This window comes from Candoia aspera, chromosome 8, assembly GCF_035149785.1.
Source record: "Candoia aspera isolate rCanAsp1 chromosome 8, rCanAsp1.hap2, whole genome shotgun sequence".
Lineage (NCBI taxonomy): Eukaryota > Metazoa > Chordata > Lepidosauria > Squamata > Boidae > Candoia > Candoia aspera.
Window position 1 is genome coordinate 32,147,258 of NC_086160.1, and position 24,554 is coordinate 32,171,811.

Sequence of the window (24,554 nt, forward strand, 5' to 3'; positions counted from 1 at the left end):
AGATCAGTCTCTTTATGATTAATCTTCCCACTTATCAATCTCAGATTAATTGGCCTAACATTTTCTGGATCTTCTTTTTCTACAATTTTGAAGATTGGGGAAACATTCTTGACAACTTTCCCCCACCCCCCAGTTATCTGGAACTCCACCATTTCTGCAGGATTTTTCAAAAATAATATATAATAGTTCAGCCAGACCATCACCTATATTCTTCATTACCATGGGATGCAACTCATTTAATCCTAGAGATATAAATTCATTCAAAGTAAAGGTATATTCCCTGACCATATCTCTATGCATCTCAAACTTCACTCCTGCCCCTTCATCTAGCTCTTCACAATTGCCTGGTGGCACACATACTTTAGTTGGAAAATAACAAACAAAAGGAGTTATGTCAAGAAATGTGCTGAAAGCAACAGAAAGAAGATGATAAAAACTGGCTAGTCTTGAAAAAAGATCTGAGTTGTACAGTATATGATCATACTCTTCAAATACCTGAAAGGATATTGCATAAAGCAAGGTTGAGATGTATTCTGTCTCATTCCAAAATGCAGAACAGAGAATAATGTATTTAGGATTCTGACTTATGGTTAGGAAAAGCTGCCTAACAGTAAGAGCAGTTGAACACTGGAAGCTGTTACCCAGAAAGTCAGTAAGCTCCCTTTCACTGGATATGTTCAAGTGGAGACTAGAATACCTTCTTTCTGTGTCGTTTTAATTTGGGTTCTTGCATTAAGCAGGAGGTTGGATTGATGGTTTATATAGCCCTCTACACTTCTGTGATTCATAAAATCTGAATAGAAATAGGTGTGTGTGTCCATTATATGAGCTCTGGTGGAAAAGGAGAAATAATTGCATACAACTGCAACCCCCCCCCCCCAAATAGTCCAAACGTTATCCTCAGTTTTGAACAAGGAAGGCATTCGAAGAGTATTACTATTTGTTGATTTGAGAACAGGCATTTAAAAAAGCAAAACTAAAATGCCTCATGTTTACAAAACAACCTAGTGTAATCTAACTTGTATGGTTGCTGTAGAGCTGAATGAATTGGATCATTTAAATATTTAGTTTAAAGACAGCAGTTCTCAGCAATACTAATTTAGCTTAGGAGTCGAGTCCCAGAGGTGTCAAATGTGACATAAGCAAAGGAATGAAAAGTTCTCGTTTGAAGCATATAGCAATGGCACAGGTATCATTAGAACAAAGGATCTACAGTACATGGAAGCTGCAGGCAGTGACCTCAAATCTCAGCTGCTAATTGGATTCAGAGTGAAGAGGTACCAAAACTATTCTTCCTCATTACAACCAAAATTAAATTCCTTGGTTTGAAATCTAAAACAGTGTTGTGTTTGTTGGTGTGAACTTTTGGCTGTGGCATCTTAGTGAACCAGACAGTTAATGCCCAGCTATGCTAGAAAGTGCCTGCTTTTTTTTTTTTTTTTGAGTGTGTCACAGCTGAATTATAGAGCAAAGCAAAATTGCAATGTTTATTTCTCTGCAATATTGCACTACCTGAAACTTTGAGAAGCATATACAGAATTAAATGTGATAATACACTTTGTTATGATCAAACACTAATCAATATTTCTTGCTTTCTTGTTGTGGATTTCATTTTCTTTTGTATCATTTCCAGTCTTTCTTACACATTTTTCCCCTAAAAATAACAGGCCAGAGACATTTTTATCTACAAGAACACTACTTTAGATGATTGCAGTGAAATAGGTGGTCCACTATTCCTTCAGTTTCTTTGCAGAGATGGCATTTGCTGTCTGTCTCCTCAATTCTATCTTTATATGCATTTGTTTTTAAGGCTCAGTCTTGTGCAGCCAGAATTAGCCCCTCTGTCTCTTTCTTCAACTTTCCTGCTCTTAGCCATTACCAAGTCTTGTTATCTGCTTTGCCTGCTAGTTTTTCAATGTACTGGCCATGTAATACTTTGCCTTGCCATGTCTCTTTTCCCATCTTCATTTGGTCTTTCAGTTTGGTCTGTCTGGTATTCAGTGAGCCTTCATGGTGTACTAGTTTCAGTGCATCTTCCTCACTGTCCTTCAGATATTCTTCCAATCCCTTTTTTTCCTCTTCAACTGTCTGTATACTTGCAACATTCCATGCCCACCTATGCTCCTTGATAAATAGAGTCTGTTAACATTGCTGTGTAGATGAAGGGCATGATTCATTGCCATTATTTTTTGGGTCTTCCTATCAAGGGTTTCTAGTTCAGCTTGAGTCCAGTCCACTATTCCAGCTATATATCTAATTACTGGAATTGCCCAGGTGTTAATTGCCAATGGTATTTCCACGACTAAATTTGGACTTTAAGATCTTCTTCACTCTTCTGATGTATTCACTACTAACCTTCTTCTTGACTTTAGTGTGCTTAATGCTGTCAGCCTAAAGGATACCCGGGTATTTGTAGTGATCTTCTTCATCCAGACCCTTGATTTTATTTCCATAGGGAATCTTGATTCCTTCAGTTTTCACTATTTTTACCCTGTTGATGGTAAGGGTGGCACATTTGTCCATTCCAAACTCCATTGCAATATCTTGGCTGTATATTTGGACAATACTGAGCAGCAATTACATTTCAGATGCTGTTTTTCCATACAGCTTTAGATCATCCATGTAAAGGAGGTGGGATAGCCTGGCAGAGGCTTTTGATGTTTGATAGCCATGACCTGACTTGTTCAGTATTGTTGACAGAGGAATCAGTGCAATGACAAACAGTAATGGTGATAGTGAGTCTCTTTGAAAGATTCCTCTCTTGATGTTAACCTCTCCCAGTCTATCACCATTGACCAGCAACTGTGTTTTCCATTGTGCCATTGATCTTTGCACAAAGCTTCTGATGTTTCTATTAACTCCTGTTATTTCTAGGCACTTGATTATCCAGTCATGTGGCTGGGAGTCAAGTGCCTTCTTGTAATCAATCCAAGCTACATTCAAGTTGGTCTTCCTTATCTTACAGTTTTCCAAAATCGTCTTGTCAATTAGGAGCTGATCTTTTGTCCCTCTGCTGTTTGGGCAGTTTCCTTTCTGCTCAGATGGAAAGAGTTTGTTTTCAACTAGCTGCTGTTGGATTGCATCAGCTACCACATTAGGCAGCAATTTGAAAGTTGTTGGTAAGCAGGTAATTGGCCTGTAGTTGCCTGGTGCTGCCCCTTTTGTTGGATCTTTCATTATCAGGTAGCCTTTGCCAGATGTTAACCAATCTTCAATTTCACCTCCTTGCAGTATGGTGTTAAACTGCTTGGCAGTGAATGGATGCAGACAAGACAGATGTTTCAAGCAAAAACCATGCAATTCATCTTCACCTGGTGCTGACCAATTCTTGATCTTTCTTGCCTTTTTCTCTAACATTTCTGCTGTTATTACAAGTTCTTTCATTTCAGCTTCTTCTTCTTCTTTTTTTAATCCAAGCTGTATTCTTGTATTTCTTTAGGTTGTCCCATAGCTGTACCCAGAACTGCACTGTTTCTTCTTGTCAGGTGTTGGCTGGTTCTTTGCAGTCTCTCTGTTAATGGATTGGTAGAAGCATTTTTGATTCAATGGAATTGGGGATTCTGCCTATAGTGTGCAATTTGAGCTTCATATCTGCTGATTTTCTTGGCTATGGCTGTTATTTGCTGCTTTGTTATTTTCAGGCCTTCCTTGATCTTCCTTGTCTCTAGGTGATATTTCCTGATCAGGTATTCTATGGTCTTCTTGTTCTTCAGCTTCTTTTATTTCATCTGTTCTAGCTTGCTTGCATCTGATGCTGATGCTGATCTGATTTTCCAACCCGATCTTCCATTTTGGTGATTTACTGTTTGGCTTTTTTTCTTGTTTATTGATTTTGCATCCAAGATCTTCAGCTACAACTGCAGCTGTGCTGTACATTAATTATTATTTTTAATATTAATATATATATATATATATATATATATATATATATATATATATAAGACTCCCAGTACCCTAAGCAAATCAGTGCCATATGTATTTCTGGGGGGATGCTATGGCAGTCTCCTTGGTACATTATCCAAAGTTTTATTGATCTTTCAGTCTAGACAATAATTCTCAGGTGAGTCTGTTGATTAGAAGAAATTTGATTTATTTGTTCAAAGGGCTGTGATGTTTGATTTGATTTATTCAATGCTTTCATTTTCCTTGGTACCAATATCTCTACAGGGGGTTGTGTGAAAAGTAGCAGTAGCTGACAAAATAAATAATATGGCCTCTGAGTCTTCCAAAAACCAGGAAATTAGAATGTAAGATATGGGGAGAGATGTGACTAGGCAGAACTATATGATAGAGATGCCCTTATTTCTGATGCAACATGGCTCTTTTGAGACTATATATATTTACTTTAGATGCATGAGCACCTATGGAAGAAGGTGTATAAGGGCATTTCTCCCCATTTATCCATGATGCTCAAAATCCCAGCTTTCATTTTTAAAAGAGGTAGTTACTAGCCCTTCAAGGAGGAAATATATGAAACAGTTTTGTAACAAATATCCACTTCCACTTTTCAGTGAATTTTGCCACCGCATGTATTTTAATTTTCTTTCTATTTACAGTATATAATAAATCCTTCATCTTTTTCTCATTCAGCTACCTTGGATACATTAAGAAAATGATAAATTCTGCAAGATGTTAAATTATTCCTCAACAGAGCCCAGTTAAGATAACACCTACCTGGAAGCAAATTCCTTGGAATTCAGTGGCTTTTACTTCACAGCAGATGGGCAAGGCTGATAAGATATTATTTTCTTACTACAATTGTCTTTCAAACTGACTTTCAGTAGGGTGTGGGATTATAAATATACTATAACTCATAAATGTCATCAGCTATGGCTTATTGAATATACCATAGTGTCTTAAGACACAAATCATGCTATAACATATACTATTTGTTACAAATCACATTTTACTAATTTCAAAAATAGGTTGGAATAAGAAATATGCAAACTTTGTTTACTTTGTATCATCTTATGCAGCTGGTAGGCTTGACTGAAGTGAATTGATTTGAATTTTTCAAAATAATCTTTATAGATATTCCATTCATAAATCCACTGAGTGCATTCATTATTGGAAATGTTATTCAACTGAATTGTGAACTCAGATTTTATTTGCCAGAAACAGTTTGAATATAATATTTGTAGATTTATGATGATCTACTAAAGTCAGTAGGACATCATTTCTTCTTCACTCTCAATCATACTAACATTCACTTTCTGTATTTGAATCATAATAATTTGTTCCTGAACAGGTTTTTTTTTCATCTATTTTTGTCTCTTAGAAAAATAGTTCTCTGATTATTAAATTATAATGCATATTGCCCATAACAGATGAATCAGTGAAAGTTGTTTTCCCAGTATTCAGGATTTTATGGACATATCTTGTCCTAACAGTCAGAAATCACGCTGAGACGAGGAGTAGGCCTCTAGTGTTTATTACTGCTACAATAAACAGAATCCTAACAAACTGAAGAAGCGTGGGAAAAACCCAGACAGATAAACCCCGAAAGTTAAGGCGGGTCTGATCTGTGTCTCTTTGAATGGCTACTCAGTACTACGCATGCGTTTTCCCCCCTGGATAGGGGCCCCCTCCTGCTTACCATCAGTACTCATGACATCTCTATTACTTTAGCAATCTGAGTTTGAACACTTCTGTTATCTAATTTTTCTCAGTTGGACATTAATACCTGACTATTTTGCATTTACTTTTCTTTCCTTTGAAATTTTTTGTTGATTTGATTGGTCATTGAAGCAAAGATGAAATAAGGAAAGTAATTTATGTGTGGCATTTGAAAACAGTCTTCTGATTGTTCTAATCTCATCAATATCTAGTGTAATACATGTTTAATCTGATGCAAACACCTGTTGCCTTTAATGGGATTAATGGGGTGCATGTTTTCTTACATGAACTTGTTCATATGTATATCGGATCACTAAAATCCTCTGGCTCATTTCAACAATTCCTAAAATACCCTTGGTTAAGTAAGAGAAGCAGCTGTGATTACCATTATCCTCTAGGACCTATAGGTCATCAATGACCTCAGTGTCTGTGACAGAAGATAATGTCATATATGGTGTCTATATCACAGTAATGTCTCTCTCTCCTCAGTTTTCCTCTATCCTCTTTGTTCTTAATAACAGGACATGGTGACAGAAAAAGAAAATTTCAGCAGATTTATGTGCCTTGCTTTCTCATTAATGGCCTTTTGTCATAATGTAAAATCCTGAATAAATATTTCTAATACCTTGGTTGGGAATTGTTGTAATTATTAACTTATTTGTTTGGTTTATCTGTTGCTTCTCTTAGGATTTTTAAGATAATTATTGTTATTTAATATTTCAATTGACTAAAATAAAAATATTTTAAATAGTAGATGAGTCATATTTCAATCTTATGTTCCCTCATTTTAATTCTTTTTCAAGTCATCTTTCTGTATGGCAGAACAATAACGATGTTTTGCATTTATTTCTTTCATGTGAAAACAATTCTGGGTTTTTAAAACCATAACGTATTAATCTCCTCAACTTTATGTTTCTGTTTACTATGTTTTCAGCTGAAATTTTTGTTTTGCCATTACAACTGAGATTTTCACCACAGTTTTTCCAAGACTGAGCTAAAATATGTAGGTACAGTTGGACTCATTGGATATATATGAAAATATTCTCATAAATTATGAAATTGTCATAAGAAATGCAAAAGTTATATTCTTCACTGGCACATGAGAATATCTGTCCCAAATCATTTATTGTTAGAATTTTTCCACATACTGTGTAGAAAAGCATCTGTAAATGTGTTTTGTAGAAAAAAACAGCATTTAATAGAACAGAAATTGAAAAAAAAATCAATAGGGATCTTGATTTATGCGAATTGCTTTGCTTTTTGTTCAGTTTAAATAGAGAAGACATTTTTCTCCATCTGGAGTGTTTTTTGTTGGTATTTATATATCAGGTAGATCCAATGCATATTAAATTAAAGCATGCTTAGTAAAGCACTAACTAACAGTGCATACTGTACTTTGAAAATGATTCAGAAATACTTTGGAGCTAATATAAGTGCAGATTTTCTCTGCTATTCATTAAAGTACCTTCAGAACTTTCTGCTTCAACCAGCATCAGCCTGACTTATCAGAACAGTCATGCAGAAGCTGCTCATAGGTCCACATTTCTGAGAGGTTTGAAGGCTAAAAGCTAGAAGACACTGCTGTTCTATAACAGCGTCAACACTTTGGAACAGCTTCCTGACAGAGATCAGAGAAGCCCCCTCCTTGCTGTTTTTTTCACAAATTGTTAAAACTGATATTTTCAGAGGGCATTCTCTTAGGTTTATCTTTTACTTTTACTTTTTTTGTTGTTTCTATTTTTGTTAATTATTTGTTGTGAAACCTATTTGCTTTCAAGTTTCAATCAGACTGTGGAAGATTTAACTTGTTTTATGTTCTATGTAAACTGCCAAGTGTCATTTGATTATGGTAGAGGAGAAATGTAATAAATAAAGAAATATACCCTGATTTTTTTTTCAGGCTTCTTCATGGGTCTGAGAAAAAGGTGATATTGCTTCTTGACTGTATGAGCTTTAATGAATAGATTATCTAAAGCAACAGTACCTTTTTTTTTAGTCTCATGAAAGAAGTTGGGCTACTTTAATGAACAGCAGGGAGAAACTATCATCCCCCTCAAGTTTTGCTGTGCTGCCTCATCATGGCAGTGGGGTGGGAAGTGTTTCTGGGAGGATTAGCAAAGAAGGCTGGCAGGGTATACCAGAAGTATATAATCCCAACAGGGTTACCCAGGGTGTAATCTCAGCTGCTCAGCTAAAGTAAGCAGCACCTATATTGGGCAGCAGCAATATAGGAAGATGCTGAAAGTGGAAGATCCCTTTAGTTTCATTTCATTTCATACTACATGGGAGAAGGCAATGGTGAAACACTCCTGTGTTTCAGCAAGAAAACCACATGGATAGAAAATATCAGGTCAGAATTGTGTGGGCAATGGTTTTCCTTGGACACTCTATAGAAGTGAAAGAAGCAGCATAAAAAGAGTATTGATGCTTTTAAACTTTGGTGTTGGAGAAAGCTCCTAAGAGTACCATGGACAGCCAAGAAAACAAACAAATCAACCCAGAGTTCTCACTTGAGACAGTTCTCACTTGACCAGGCACAAATTATCATACTTCAGATACATTATGCAAAGACCTAGCTTTCTTAAAAAGTCTATAATGCTGGAAAAGGTGGGGAAAAAAGAGAAGAAGAGGACAACCAGCAGCAAGGTGGATGAACTCAATAACAGCATGATTGGAAAAAAAATTGGGAAGTGTAAAATGGGTGGAAACATAATGTATTAGGGCCACAATTAAATAGAAGTTGAGAATTCTAGGGCTGCATATCATCATTATGTGTCTGTGATACTACTATAAAGAGAAGAATCAATTGATAAAAATATGAGAATATAAATAAGTTCCTGGCTTCTATATAATATTTACTATGATTCAGAGTTCTTCTATCTTTGGAAAGTTGTGATCATACCTAGAATTATAAAATGTTCTAGAATCATTACAAATAATTTCCTCTGGAAATTTGGTATCTCTCAAAATATATAGGTATATGTATACACAGTTTTTTATTGGTTGCTCTTGGCCTCTTGTCTGGCTTTGTTTTCTCCTATGGCAGAAAAAGTTTGAAGCACCTGTTTCATCTCTTAATTCCCCCACTAAATTTTCCCCCTCAAAAAAGACCAGATTTGTTGACCTTACTACATTGGAAGTATTTTGGAACTGCATATACAATGCTGGGGGACCACATATGGCCTTCAAGGTGCTGGTTGATCACTGTTTTAAAATCATGTCTCCAAATCTCTTTTCCTCTTCCTAACAATTTTCTGCATTCCTTCCCTTTACTTCTTAACCATCAAGTTCACAGCCAGGAAGCTCTTCCTTTTCCTCTTTCAGTTTAAGCTAGAAAGCAGAATTGCTACCTCTGCAGTCTTTTTCTTTCTAAATAATTTCTCTGAGCCTAAGTGGGTCAGAGCATCCTGAGCAAGAGAAAGGAAAAGGCTTGGGTTTTCAGGCCAAAGTGCTACAGAATAGTTTTAAAATTATAAGATCTTTTAAATGTCACAAACAAAATCAAACAAGGCAAGATGTCTTGATGGGGCCATAGGAATTGTCCTGGAGTTAACTGCACCTGATAGAATTAAGCAGGAAGATCATTTTAGAAACCCAAATGTGATGCTTGTACTGAATTTCCAGAAACTATTATCATTTGGAAGAGCTAATGTTCTCAGAGAATCTGAATGGTGTTAACTTTTTGTTAAATGTTTTGATCTTACTGCTTTTAAAATCTGGCAGGCAGGCGACAGCCAATTTAAACACCTACTGCTTAGATGGAATACAGCCTCACTTTGTTTTGTCAGTTGCCTACCTATTGCATCTAATCCTTGATCAAGTAAGAAAATGTTGTTGAGACATTTTCATTTCAATATTTTTTATTAAAGAATGACATGGCTGTATGTTAAGCCCTCTTGGTAGGAATATTTTGCAAGACATTGATATCACAATGCAATAAATATACATTTAGGGATGTATTGATTTTAAATTCAGTTAGAAACCTATTTTTCTTTGATATAAAGGTCTCATGGTATATATTCCAAAGTCTCTTTCAATTTTATCTGAGATACATGTATCCTCTACCACACACTCACCCAGGAATATACAGTATTACCTGAGATACCACATTATAAACATAAGCATACTGGAAGAAGAGACAAACACTCATTTCTTAGGTTGTTTCATATTCCCTCCAACTTTAATTAATATGGTTTGAAAAAAATTACATAACATGACCGAGGTGATTATATGAATATATGCCCTACATAATTCTATACAGCAGCAGTGTGCAACTTCCATTGAATTGAGGGCCATACTGGGCTTTGTACAGGATGTCAAAGCAATGTACTGCTGCCTCAAGCTATAGGGGATGGGATGGAGGTGGGCGAATGGATTTGAGATAGAGATATTCAGTTCTAGATGTGAAATAGAATGTATTTTTATTCCCCCCCACAAAGTATGAAAGATTTACGTATGTTGCTTCAACTATGCAGCCCCTTGCTGGATACCGCAGAAGATGGATCCCAAGGAGAAATATCCCATCACACATGCTGCAGTCTGTCACCTATGAGTTTGAAAACAGTACAGAGACAAACTCTCAAGGTCTTGGCCCTGTCTCTGGAGGCTGTTGGGATCTGGCTGGGGAAGAACAGGCATGGGCTGAACCATAGCAGGACTGAGTGACTTGTGGTGCTTGGTCTTTCCAGTTCTGGGAAGTTTCCATTTCTGTCCTGAATGGGGTTATACTTGTTGGTATATTGTTTTCTGCTACAGATTAAGGTTACTATGGTAACTAATCATTCTGGTCAGGTGAAGAGGTCGAATTTAATTGTCCTCAGTTTAAGTGTTAATAGTTGCATTGCTTAAGGGAGGAACCTTGCCTGGACTTGTTTTAGTTTCAGTTTTCTTTTAGCCTTGCAGCCAGTAAGCAGCTCTCTGAGAGAGCTCTCTCCTCTCTGAGTGCCTGTGAGAATGCACAAGCCTGTAAATATGTTTTTGTGCTTTCTGTAAATAAATTTATTTTTATAGAAATGCCTGGTGTGTGACTTTTCTGATCTCTCCTGGGCCAAATGCTTTCCAGCACTCTGCCAACAGGTTATGGACCCAATAAGCAGCCCAGTAAACCCAGTAAAACCCCAGAGAGAATAGAGAGATCAGCTCCACACCTCATGCACAATTTAAAGGCAGGTAGCAAAGACCTGTGAAAATTTTCTTTGGAGCCGCCTGGAGATTTTCCAGCAACTGCCGGTCTACAGGACAAAGAAGTCAGTTGAGGTGACATGCAAAAGAAGGAAGAAGCCATGGCTGCCTCCCAGTCCTCAGCGATGCCTCTGGAGCGCCTGTCAGAGACCAACTATTTGAACTGGGCCCTGAAGATGGAAATGTATCTTCACAGAGAGAATCTTTGGCTGCCAATTGGTGAGTAAACCCCCCAAAATCCCAGTGCTGAATGGCTTAGACAGGATGAGTGGGCTAGAGCCACCATTATCCTGGGAGTTGAGGACAATCAGCTAGTCCATGTGTGAGGTATGCAGTCTGCAAACCAACTTTGGGATGCTTTGAGAGACTTATATGTAAAGGCAACAGCAGGGAGTAAAGTTACCCTGACAAAAAAGCTGTACAAAGCCTACCTTGCAGAAGGAGATAGCCTTCCTGAGCACCTGCATTATATTCAGCAGCTGTTTGTTGAGTTGCAAGAGAGAGGAATGGAAGTTATATCTCTCACAAAATCCTATATCCTCCTGTCCTCACTGAATGAAACATGGGACACACTGATTTGTACCCTGGAGGCTATGCCTGAAGCAGACCTCACCCCATCGTATGTTACACAGCGCTTACTCTATGAATGGGAGAAGAGAGAGGAAAGATCCCCCACTCCACATCTCTTCTGGAAAGCTGCAGTAGCAGAAAACAAGGGAAAAGAAGCTGAGGCCACAGCACTAGCCAGCCAGCGATGCTTCACTTGTGGTTCAGCTGGACATTTGCAGAAAGACTGTGCCTTGAGACCCAAGAGCAGAAAGACAGGAAAAAAGGACACAAGGGCAACACAGAAGAAGGTTCTTCAGACAACCCAAATTGCACAGGTTGCTGAGAAGGGTAATTCTGATGTATGGGTTTTAGATTCTGGGGCCAATTGTCATTTATGTAATTGTAAAAGCTCTTTTTTGTCACTGTCTAAAACAAACAGACAAAGTGTATCTTTGGCTGATGGGTCTGTGACCAAAATTACAAGGTGACTTGTATTTATCCTGCTTGGGAGAAACTGTAAAAGGTGTGTTGTATGTGCCAAATTTACAATCAAACCTTTTATCTGTGGCACAACTGGCTGCAACAGGGTATATCATAACATTTAAGAAAAATGGTTGTGAGATACGAAAAAATGGGAAATTGTGTGCTGCTGGTATATTAAAAGACTCCTTGTACATTGTGCAAAATGCAAGGAAGCCAAGCTGCAAGGCTGCAGTTGGCAACACTTCATATCATGACCAATGTGTACACCTGATGCATAGAAGATTTGGTCATGCTAATTGCAAGTATATAGCACAAATGCCACAGCTGTGTGCTGACCTAAAGATAAAACCCTGTGACAAATACTTAGACTGTGTAGTTTGCAGAGTCCAAAACACTAAAAGCTCCTGTGAATAAGCACAGTGACAGAGTTACAACTAGACCTTTGGAAATTGTACACTCTGACATTATTGGTCCTTTTGCTCCAAGTCTTGGACAAGCAAGGTATGCAATGACCATCATTGATGATTTCTCAAGATACACATTTATCTACATCTTAAAACATAAAGATGAGGCATTTGAGAAATTTAAAAGTTTTGTGACATGGGCAAATGGAAAATTCCCTAGGCCTGTATCTGCACTCCAATGTGATAGAGGGGGAGAGTACCTTTCTCACAAATTCAGAAGGTTCCTAGTGGAAAAGGGAATAGAACAAATTCTTTCTAACCCTTGCACCCCTCAGCAAAATGGTGTTGCTGTAAGAAAGGGCAGAACCTTGCAAAATGTGATGGAATGCATGCTTAAAGATTCGTATTTATCTTTTAAGTATTAGCCAGGATCAATATCTACTGCCCGTTATGTACAAAACAGATTGTATAACTCTGTGATTCAGGACACTCCATTCCATTTGTTTTATGGTGTGAAACCAAAGGTAAACCATCTTAGAGTGTTTGGTAGCACTGCATGGGTTCATATTCCAAAACAGAGAAAGAAAGGAGGCCCCACAACAAAGAAAGCCATCTTTGTTGGCTATGAACAAAGCCAAAGGAGCTACAGGTTCATAATGGGACAGAAATTAATAATTAGCAAAAGCGCTTATTTTGCTGAACAAAACTGGGGGAGATTAAATTCTAGCTCTCCAGTTGATCTGACCACCACAAGAGAACAGCAAGGACTTGCTGATAGTGATCTTTTGCCTGATGAGGACATTAAACCAGAAAAGCAAACTGAAGATCTGTCTGATGAGACAGATGCTTCTCAGGAAACTGATAGGAGTCAAAATTTAAGCCCTGTATTACCTCGCAGATCTCAGAGGAGTAATAAAGGCGTTGCTCCATCACGTTTTCAGGCTGAAACAGTAAAGGCTTTTCACATATTCACAGAACCTGAGTCTTTACAACAAGTGAATGCTTTACCACCACAGATTGCACAAAATTGGCATTCTGTCATGCAACAGGAGTTAGCATCCTTGAAAGAAAATAAAACATGGAAACTGGTAAATCTACCTCCCAATGAACGCTGTCTGGGTTGTAGGTGGGTTTTCAAACTGAAAAGGGATGCTGATGGCAAAATCCAAAAATATAAAGCAAGGTTAGTTGCAAAAGGGTTCACTCAAAGGAAAGATTTAGACTTTGACAAGACTTTTGCACCAGTTACTAAAGGTGAATCAATTAGATTACTGTTAAAAAGTGCTGCACTCAAAGGAATGTCAGTTCACCACTATGACATTCAAACTGCATTTCTCTATGGTGATTTAGACCACAAATTACACATGTAGCAACTCCCTGGCTATGAAAAAGGGGAGAATCTAGTCTGTGAACTGCAGAAGTCAATCTATGGGTTAAAACAAGCTGCTAGATCCTGGAACCAAAAATTAGATGAAAAACTGCAGAGTTTTGGTTTTGTAAAAGGAAACGCAGATCTATGTGTATATATGAAGAAAGACAAACAAGGCTGTATGTATCAATGCATGTATGTTGATGATTTGCTGCTGTTCACATCAACAGAAAAACAAAGGCTTGATTTTGAAGCCTGCATGAAAGCCTTGGAACAGTAAGAAATTACCTAGGCTTGGAAATACAAAGGGAGAAGAATGGTAGCTTTCTGTTAAACCAAGGGAGATAATGTTAAAATATTGTGAATGGAAAGACATACAGAGTTGACAAAGCAAATTGGTCTGCATCTCATTCCATAGCATAAAAAGGGGAATGTTGTTATATTGTTTTCTGCTACAGATTAAGGTTACTATGGTAACTAATCATTCTGGCTGGGTGAAGAGGTCGAATTTAATTATCCTCAGTTTAAGTGTTGCATTGCCTAAGGGAGGAACCTTGCCTGGACTTGTTTTAGTTTCAGTTTTCTTTTAGCCTTGCAGCCAGTAAGCAGCTGTCTGAGAGAGCTCTCTCCTCTCTGAGAGCCTGTGAGAATGTACAAGCCTGTAAATATGTTTTTGTGCTTTCTGTAAATAAATTTTTTATAGAAATGCCTGGTGTGTGACTTTTCTATCAGTCCTGGGCCAAATGCTTTCCAGCACTCTGCCAACAATACTGCCCTGTTCAGGACTCATGTCCAATCTGAAGGGCTTACTGGACATTTGGGTACTACTTGAAGAGCATATGGCAGGTGTGGGTAGGAAACCTTTGCACAGGTTCCACTCGTGCACACTTGCATCCATTCCTGAATTCAGAGGCCCTCCTCAAGATCACTCATGCCTTGGTTGCCTGTGACTATTGCAGTGTGCTGCATATGGGGCTGCTTTGGAAGACCATCTGGAAAATACAGCTGATTTGGAATGCGGCAGCACAAATAGTGATGGGCAAGTCTCACTAGGCCCATGATATTCTTGCTATGTGAGCTGCACTAGTTGACAGTTGCCTTCCAGGTGTAATTCAAGGTGCTGCTATAATAAAGCTGTACATGGTATAAGGAAGGCCTAGCCATTTAAGAGACCCCCTGTCTCCCGAAGGGTCTGCCCATCCTGTTCACTCCAACAGAGTTGGCTTGAATTGGATCCCATCAGTTAAATAATGCTATCTAGCAGGACTTGGGAAGTAGGCTTCTTGCTAGCTATATTTGCCTTTTGCAACACCATCCCCCCAAAGATCCATATAGCCTCCACTTTGTCTACCTTCAAGCCATCTTTAAAAACCTGTTCTTTTGCCAGGTCTTCACTTAGCATGTTTGGATGGCTCCCCTTTCAGTTAGGGGTAGTGTTGAGACTTTTTATGTTTTGTGAGTTCCCTCATATGTTGGTTGTGCAATGTTTATGTAGAAGGTTGTGAATCACTCATGGACATTTTGGAATTCGGCAGCTTACAAATATGATAAACAAACAGACAAACTGGTTTAATAAAGATAGATGTGCATTCCCAGCTGCTATTTATACAAAGAAAAGCTAAGCAGGTGTGTTACCACCAACTAAATGTTGGTAGGGCTCTGAGATAGCAGTTAGAGAAAAGCGTGTTTATCACAGCTTCAGAAAATCCCCATACTCATTGCCAACATTACCCCTTAGCAGCCCCAAAGATTTGACTACTCTACCTAAGATACAAAAGCTTCCACAACCACTTTTAATAAAGGAAAACTGGGTTGGGCCATGGGCTATTCTTGGGATGCTTCAAACAGTAAAATGATGTCTTTCAAGTCCTACAGGGTACCCCATCTCAGACTCCCAAAAAATGCAAAATAGGGTAGGATAGCTGACATTTTTGGCATACCTACCCTCAGAGGCCAGTGAAGGACCACATGTGGCCCTTTGGTTGCACTTTTTGCACAGCTCCTGTAATACTTTCTTGCACAGGTGAAGGAACTGATTTTTAATCCAATACAAATGCTTTGGATATAAGGCTGCATTTTCTAGGACTGTGAATATCCTTCACAAGAGCTGCTTTGGAACATGTGGGAACACATACAAAGTCCCACTTTTCATTTTGAAAAAGGACCTGTGCCTTTCGAAGCTACTCCTAGCTATTTTTGCATTCATGTGCATCCACAGCCACTTCATTTCCTAATTCTAGTTGTCTCCACATGCATATTCATGCACAACTACCTTGTTTTGCATTTTTACCAGCGAAGCAAATTGCTTGTGCAAGCACAGGCATGAGGAGAGAAAACACTGTCTTATTTTCAGCAGGAATGCTTTTTGTGTTTGGCTTCCATGGCCTGTACCAGCCTATTACTAGAAAACTGCCAGGAACTTGGGAGTGCTCAAGAACAGAGTGCATATATGAAGGCAGGTGCTTCCTTTATAGCCTTGCTCAGTGATTACTGGATAGCTGCTATAGATACATGGTTCTGCATTCTCTGGGTTCACTTATATGAAAGGGGCATTCTCGCAATCTGCCATCCCCAGTGGTTTTCTAGCCAATCTACTGGGGAAAGGTTATGTAGCCATGGCTACATCAAACCTCTTACAGATGGGACTAATATAGTTGTGGTCAATAGTTTCCTTCTTTCAGAATCAAGTTGCCACGTATCTTATTTGTAAACTCCTCCCCATTTCCATGTTGTGCATAATATTTAATGTTGCCAGGCATAGCTTACTTTAAAAAATCCAAGTCCACTTTTTATTTAATCTGTCAGAAGATTTAAATGTTATTCCATATATGCAATAATTAAAAACAAATCAGGCTATAGCATTAAGAACTGGGGTATGCTACAATTCAATGTTTGGATTTGTGCCTCATCCAAAATTTGGGTTTTTCAATGTAGAATTTATATTTCAGTTTAATGAGGTATTTAAATCAGAACATTTTCAGTTTTGATTCCATCTATTGTAGTTTATGGTTCTATTTGGTGTTTCATACTGCATTGACCATGGTTTTTGATAATTATCCTTGCTTTGATATTGTTTTAGTTTCTTAAAGTGAAATATTCAGTTGTTCATAATTAATTAATGATATCCTGGAAAATAACCTCTTAGACATATTTATCCCTTGTTTTATTTGTCCTTTACTTCCTTATTATTTTTATTTGATTTTTTAAAATGTTTTTGTTTATCTTCTCTAAAATCTTTTTGTGTTTGTTTGTTCAATAAAGAAAGGAATGGGATATGCTGATGATACCCAGCAGCACTGCAATTGCAATTTTAACTGCAATTCTAATTCCAAGGAAGAAATCAGCACCTTTGAACATTGCTTAAACTCAGGAAGAGACTGGATAAAATTAAATTTAGACAAGATAGAGGTATTGCTGGTAAGGAGAAGGTCAAACTTGGGAACTGAAGTAAAGCCTGTTTTGAATGGAGTTACATTCTCCCAGAAAGAGCAGACTTGCAGTTTGGGAGTACTCCTTGATTTCCAAGTGTCATTGAAATTGTAAGTGACAACTATGAAAAGAAGTGTGTTTACATAACTACAACTAGTGCACCAACCGGCATTGGCTGGATCTAGTGACAATTACCCAAGCCTTGGTCACTTTCCATCTTGAATATTGTATCAAATTTTACATGGGGACGCCCTTGAAATGTGAAATTGCAATTGATTCAAAGTATGGTGGGCAGGCTGCTGACCAGGGGTAAGTTGCCTGTACTGAAAGATCTGCATTGGTTGCCAGTTGCTTCTAGGGATAATTTCAAGTGCTTTAGTTGACCTTTAAACTCCAAAGAATCTAGGGCCTGACTATTCGAGGTGCTAATTTGTACATTATGAACCTGCCCAGTTTCTTAAATGAGCAGAAAAGGCCTCTTGCCTATTGCCAGAAACTTGCCTATTTGGTCTGTGGATGAAAGCTTTAACTGCTATAATGTACTATGGCTGCCAGACAGAAAAACAGGCAATTAAATGAAAGAAATAAAGAAATCTGACCATAATAAGCATAGGAGACTAGGATATTCACAGTACAGGTTATGAAATTTATGAACCTACCCCATACTTGATGACTCTGCCTTCAAATATTAAGTGAATGGGAGATGCTGAAAACCAGCACAGAGAAAGCCCTATTCATGGAATATCTTGTTCAGAGTACTTCAGTGGTACTAACTTTATCATTTTTCAAGCATGTAATAAACTGCTATTTTTTCTCTACATAGTTGATCTGTTTTATTTGTGCTTCTGGAGCTGTTATGTGAAATTCTGTGGTTTCAGATGTTATTGGCATTAATTTATTAGGTGGTCTTTCTGTTATGCTGAATGTTTTGTCATACATCCAATTAAAAATAATTAAACACATGTTGTTTTAAGTTATGATTTACTATGTGAATATTAATATATTCATATTTTTATATAATTTGCTTATTGATAGAACACAAAAATATTATTAGTTACTGATATTTATTATTTATAAAGCCATCAAGGCTAATCAGTCACTAATCAGTGATTAAATTAAAAAAAAAGAACAAACTATGTCTGCAGGCTTACAAATTAGGAAGATAAAGACATATGGAAATAGAGAATAAACAGAAGGAGAAGAGGGCAAAACATTTTTTCCATAACTAACCATCTTTGAAGAATTCCTCTTTGTTAACTGCTTTGCGATTCTTTTTAAAAACAGACCACAATGCAAATAAGTTGTCATTTCTATTCAAAATATATTTTCAAGATAATGCAGATAGGAAAAAAAAACTCAATCCAATCAACAAAATGGCTAATTTAAGGCAAAAACAAAATGGGAACATCTTCATTTTCCTCATGTTAAACAGTGGAAGTGATTTTGATTTCAAACATGATCCTCTGTATCCTGTTCAAAAATAATAGCCCACTATGTAATGGGATTTACTTAGGACTATTCCATAAATAGATATAAGAAGAGAATACTGTTTTCCATAACTTAAATAGATTGTTGATCTATTCTCTTCCTTCTTCACTATAGAAGAAGGAAGCAAGCCTGCCTTTGTGTTTGTTTTTCCTTTTCCCCACTAAGAGGAAAATTGATGCTGTATGTGATAACATCTGGTACAAACCAATTATACAGAGAATTTCTGCAGACATACAAAAATATGTATAATATTTCTGTCTTATGCTACATAAACAAGAGTGAATGCTAATTATTATGAACTTATGCAGACATGTTAGTACCTAACACTACAGGAACAAGAGGTATTACTGATGAATATCACTAGTATTTATAGTTACATAGCCAAGCAAATTATATTATGCTCATAAACAAGCTTTTTGATGTTATCGGAAACATTTGGAATTCTGAGAATGTATCATGATGGAGGGTTTGCCTAATCATAAAACAAATGTTGGCATGGCCAGTACAAAACACAGATCTTTTTTTAGAGAAGCCAATTCTTGAGCTGCTTGCTACTCACTCTCCTGTAGTTCCTTCCCTGATGGTTCCTCACCATTTTGACATATTACCTTTCATCTTTTTTTTCTTTTTCTGGGCAGGTGGATATACCACAAAGTATCCAGGTGCAGTTACCCACCATTCTTATTGTCTAAGAATGCCAATGGGGTCTAACTGTAGCCAAAAAATAATATTATACATAAAGATAACTTTCCCATTAGTGATTTACAGCATCTTATAAAGCCATCCAACCATCAAACCAAAATAACATGGTCTAGTGGTTAAGGTGATGGGTTAGAAACCAGGAGTCTGTGGGTTCTAGTCCCGCCTTGGGCATGAAAGCCAGCTGGGTGACCTTGGGCCAGTCACTCTCCCTCAGCCCAACTCACCTCACAGGGCTGTTGTTGTGTGGAAAATAGGAGGAGGAAGGAATATTAGGTATGTTTGCCACCTGAGTTAGTTATAAAAATAATAAAGGCAGGGAAATAAATAAATAAATAAATCTCTTCAAAATGTCTAGGTGATGCTAGGAAGAAGCATGAAGTCACTTGAGGAAATAACTCATAGCCCTCTGCAGAATGTGTAGATAGAGATTCAATTCAGCAGTGAGGAACACATTCTCAGTGTGTGATTTAATTGCCAAAGCCAGAACTAGCTAGATTTAAGACTGCATGATCCTTATTGTCATACATGCATGCATTAGCTGTGATTACTCACTCTTAAGTAAAATACACATTTAGCATGTCCCAAAGCTCTTCCATTTGTGGAGGATTCCACAATCCTATTTCTGTTCTCTATTGCCCTAAGCAGTTTCTTCGATTCCAAATTGTCTGAAACATCAGAACATTTACAAGAACTAAATCACAATATGGAAATCAGCATCTAAAGAGCCTTATACTCGATAAAATGTAAAGTTGTTAATAAACAATGGCTGTAACTAATCAAAGCTTTAGGCCAGAGTTCTTCCACTTCAGTGTCAGGCACTGTACATGAGATTTCCTGAATCAGAGTGTGTGCTTTAACCACTGAACTCCAGTTATGGATCTTATTTTCAGTTGGGAACAGGCCACCTCTTGGGGCTAATGGCTCCTCATCCACCTTGCCAAAGGTACATTACCTTTCCAAGTTCCCATTTTCCCTGGGCAATATTTCCTTTGCTGACCAGGGCATTTCTCCTGGAACTATGTCACTACCCTTTCCCTTTTGCACTGGTTGCCAGCATATTCAATGGCTTTCATCATCCATTACAACGTCACTGATTGTGGGTCAGCCACCACAGTGATAGCCTCTTGATTACAAGAGAATCCTGAGCAATAGGAATTCCTAATGCTTTCTGAATAGTGCAACTGCAGTGAAGAAAAGGCAACAGGTGAGGGCATAAGTGCAAGGGAGGTCCTAGTGACTAGCCTAGGGTATGATTGTGAGGCAATCTGGGAGTGGAAGGTGTCTCTGATTTCTTCCATTTAGTTGGGAGGATGTGCAGCTGCAACTGTTTGCATCCACCTCCAATACTTGTCCAGATTTTATTTTTTTTCATTATCCAGCAGGATTCACAGGGAACTGTTAAATGGCAACATAGCTTTCTAAGGTGCTAGGTTCCAGTGAGCTCATTGGCCTTTGTCATGAGATTCTTCCCATTGCCAGGATTCAATGTGAAGAATCTGTAGAGCTGGTCAGTGGTGAAAAGGCTGTAGCAATTGTAGGTAGCAAAGGTACATTGCAATGGTAGGAAGCCATGAACAGTTCCATATCACTGTTTCTGCATTCAAATTGCAGGGAGAACACCCAACAAGTGATTCTGAAATAGTTTCCCAGTACGGTTCAGGGTGGGCATCAGGTAATCTAGGTAGAGATAAGGTTGGGTAGCTTCTTGTGAGCCATAGACAATCAGGATGGTAATCTGCTATGGTGCAATGGGGGAGGGTCAATATACAAGAGTCCAAGCACTCACAACCAGCTTTATTGGTAGAAAAATGGCTCTACTCCTCTCATGGGAAGAAAGAAGGCTGGCAACAATATCACCATCAGTGAACTGCCACCATTTCAAACAGCAGTAGCAATCAGGATGGTAAGCAGCCACCACTCTTGAGCTGCTTCCAAGAACTTGCTGCTGGCTGCAGTTATTAGAAGTGTATTGGCAGCCTTGGCAGTTCTGTAGGGAAGCAACAGAGCAAACACTGAGAGGGAAGCCTTGCTAGCAGCACTTGTATTCTGTGCTGCCAGATGCAGGATTCTTAGAACAGTCATGTCCTTGCATGAACACATTATGGCTGCAGCCTGCATGGTGTTCTAATGGATGTTGTTCCTGGCAGCCCTGGTGATGGATATATCTGGCACAAAACCATTAGTGGAAAGAGTGATGCTTAGGGTCTGCAGTTGGCTTTCCATTTTCCAGAAGACACAGGCAACCCTGTGTGAAATTGTTAATAGCCTGTGACCATACCTTAACAGCAGGATAAAATACTGCAGCCAACAATCCCTATAGAGGAGTAGGTGGCCCTCACAATTTAATAGTTGGCAACACAGGCCACAGATTGTGATGTGGTACATCAGTTCAGCCTGGGAGTAACAATGATGGCTGAAAGAAACTGTTGTGGAAGTTTGCCTGGCTGTGGAACACATTCTTCTCCATGAAAAGATCATTCTTGGAAGCTACCACAAAGTAGGGCTAACAAGTCTTTCTTGACCCCAGTTGTAGGTATTGTACAGTAGGGTAATTCACCAACTCCACACATAATGGTTGATTAATGGTCCAGGGGCACAAAAGAACACCATAGCAGCAGGCAGTATGTGTGAGTTTTACTCTGTACGTCTCTCTTCTCATTCTCCAGAACTTGGCAAAGTCTGGATAACACAGCTGTGTGTTATGGCACTACTGAAGGAGGACAGACAAAGGTCAACTGGCTGCTCTGGGAATGGAAAATGAAAGGATGTTCAACTAGTGGATATCTCTGGTGTCTGCTAGAAACTTTATGAAAGGTTCAGTCTGCAGCAGTAGAATGGTGGCTGATGCACCAGAATGGGATTGCATACCTGGTCAAATGTTCTTCCTCATACTGATCTAGGCTGTAGCCTGTCATGAAACAGAACAAGAACAAGTTAGCAGCCTAGCAATTCACAGTGTCCCATGCATCCAGACAGAATCCTATGTAGCGACCACACTGTGACATGAAAGTGAGAAACAGGTGGGGACACTCCACATTATGGGAATAGAAGGATAAACAGCAAAATAAAAGATTTCCACAATCATGATGATGAAAGTGTTAAATTTTATGTGGAATGGTGGGCATGGCATAAAGTACTACTTGTTCTTTTTCTTCAAGAATAACCTCATGGCTGGGGCTACATGAAATGCTGCTAAATATTGCCTAGAATTTGGCCATGAAAAAAAGTTCAGAGTTCAGCAATCTGGTCTTAGTTTAGTTGAAGGAACTAAAAATGACAGCAGAGGGGTGAAATGGGCCAGGAACCCTCAGGCAGTGTGTGAGGTGCTCTGGTTTTTATTGGGGCGTTTTGAAGGAGATGGTGTGCTGGGCAATGACTCCCAGGGCAATGGTGTAGCCTTTGGCAGCCAGAGAAGACTACTAAAGGCCCCTTACCATAATGGTGAACCTCACAGCACCTGCAGAATTCAAGTCAGAGAGGAAAAATTGCACCTTAACCTTGCCTGGAGAAAGACTGTTTAGCTAGGTTTGGTTGCCTCCAGAATCCTACAACGCTGCATGTTGAGGAACAAGTAGGCAATGGACTATTTATTTAATTTTTATCCCACCTTTATTATTTTTTATAAATAACTCAAGGTGGCAAACATGCCTAATACTCCTTCCTCCTCCTATTTTCTCCACAACAACAACCCTGTGAGGTGAGTTGGGTTGAGAGAGAGTGACTGGCCCAAGGTCACCCAGCTGGCTTTCATGCCTAAGGTGGGACTAGAACTCACAGTCTCCTGGTTTCTAGCCCAGCACCTTAATCACTAGACCAAACTGGCTTCCATATACTGTAAGTCTAAGAAACCTACAGTAGTTTGATCCTTTACATTTTTCCCAGAACTGCTCTCTAATTTCTAGTCACTACCTGATGGATTGCAATTGTTCACACTGCAGCACGGCATATCAGATGGTGGTTGTCCTTGCAGTTAGGAGATCAAGCTGTCTGTTTCCTCCTGTCTCCAGAAAATGCCAATTTTTGCAACTATTTTGCCAGTGGTTTTGGACCCAGCAAAGCAGTTCCTAGTCACAGCGAGAAAGGATCCACTAGAGGAGGGGAGGAGCCATTTCAGGTCTTTCATGCAGTCCCTCATGGTGGTCTGGCAGCCAGATGGAAACCTGTTTCCCCATGCAAAGAGAACAGTGGGCTGGGGATCATAAAAGAAGGCTGTGTTCTTTTTTGGATCATTTGAAGAGTGCATGTCTTTCTCTCTTATGCATTTCCCACCAGGATGGGAATGGAGAAGCTCCAGCCATCTCCAGAACCACTGCCTCATAGTTGCTCCTTGATCTGCTCTGTCACAGGAATCTTCCAGGATTTCTCCTGGTACCCGCAATTCAGCTGCTCCAGCATGGACCCAGTGGAAGAGTTGTTGTTGGAATATAGAACAACTTCAAGGCATCACTTCTGGAGACAGCAGAAATTGTTCCAATCGAGACAAGGAGGCAAAAAGGGCAAAGGAGGCAAAGGAGAAAGGCTCCACGGTGGGCACGGCAGGGCAAGGGATGAGGAGTCATGGGTGACAGGGGAAAAGGAATGCTTCAACGTAAAATAACAAAAGAAGTGGGTGCAGGCAGAGAAAGAGCCGGGGCAACCAGCAGAAAATATTAACCCATTCCTTCCACATAATTCAAAAAAATTATGGGTGACAGACAGGAAAGGTCTATCAAGGAACAGAATATGCCCTGCCCAAGCAGGAAAAAGCAACTGGCATTCCCTATCTCAGCACCAATGGAAGGGATGTGCAGGTTAGGGGATTCACCAGTTAATATCCCAGTCAGGGCAAGAAGCCCAGGCACTATGCTGCCAGATAGAAATTAGGCTGCAGTTCCTTGAGCCAACTCAATTTCCAGTCGGGTTCAGCACGGGAGACACAGTTTAGGCTGCAGCGCTCATGTTCTACTGTCCTCAGAGAGGTTGCGCTCCCTTATCGCAAAACTGTCCCGAAAGGGCAACGCGGGTTCTGTCCATTTAAGTTCTTTTGCTGAATTATGTGGAAGGAACGGGTTAAATTTTTCTGTTGGTTGTCCCGGAGTTGCAATTGCTGCTCTTTCTCTGCCGGCACCACTTTCGTTATTTTACGCTGAAGCATTCCTTTTCCCTTCGGGGCAGTTCCTTTGAACCCTAAGCAGATTACTGGAGGCGTGTGAAGGGCAGGGCGAGGAGGTGCTTTCGGGGGAGGAGATTTGGCTCCAAAATAGGACGCTAAGCGCCTTTCGCCTGTGCCCTTAATTTGATTACTTAGGCAGCGCCAGCGCACCAGGCGGTGCCGGCCGAGAGGGGCTGCGGCT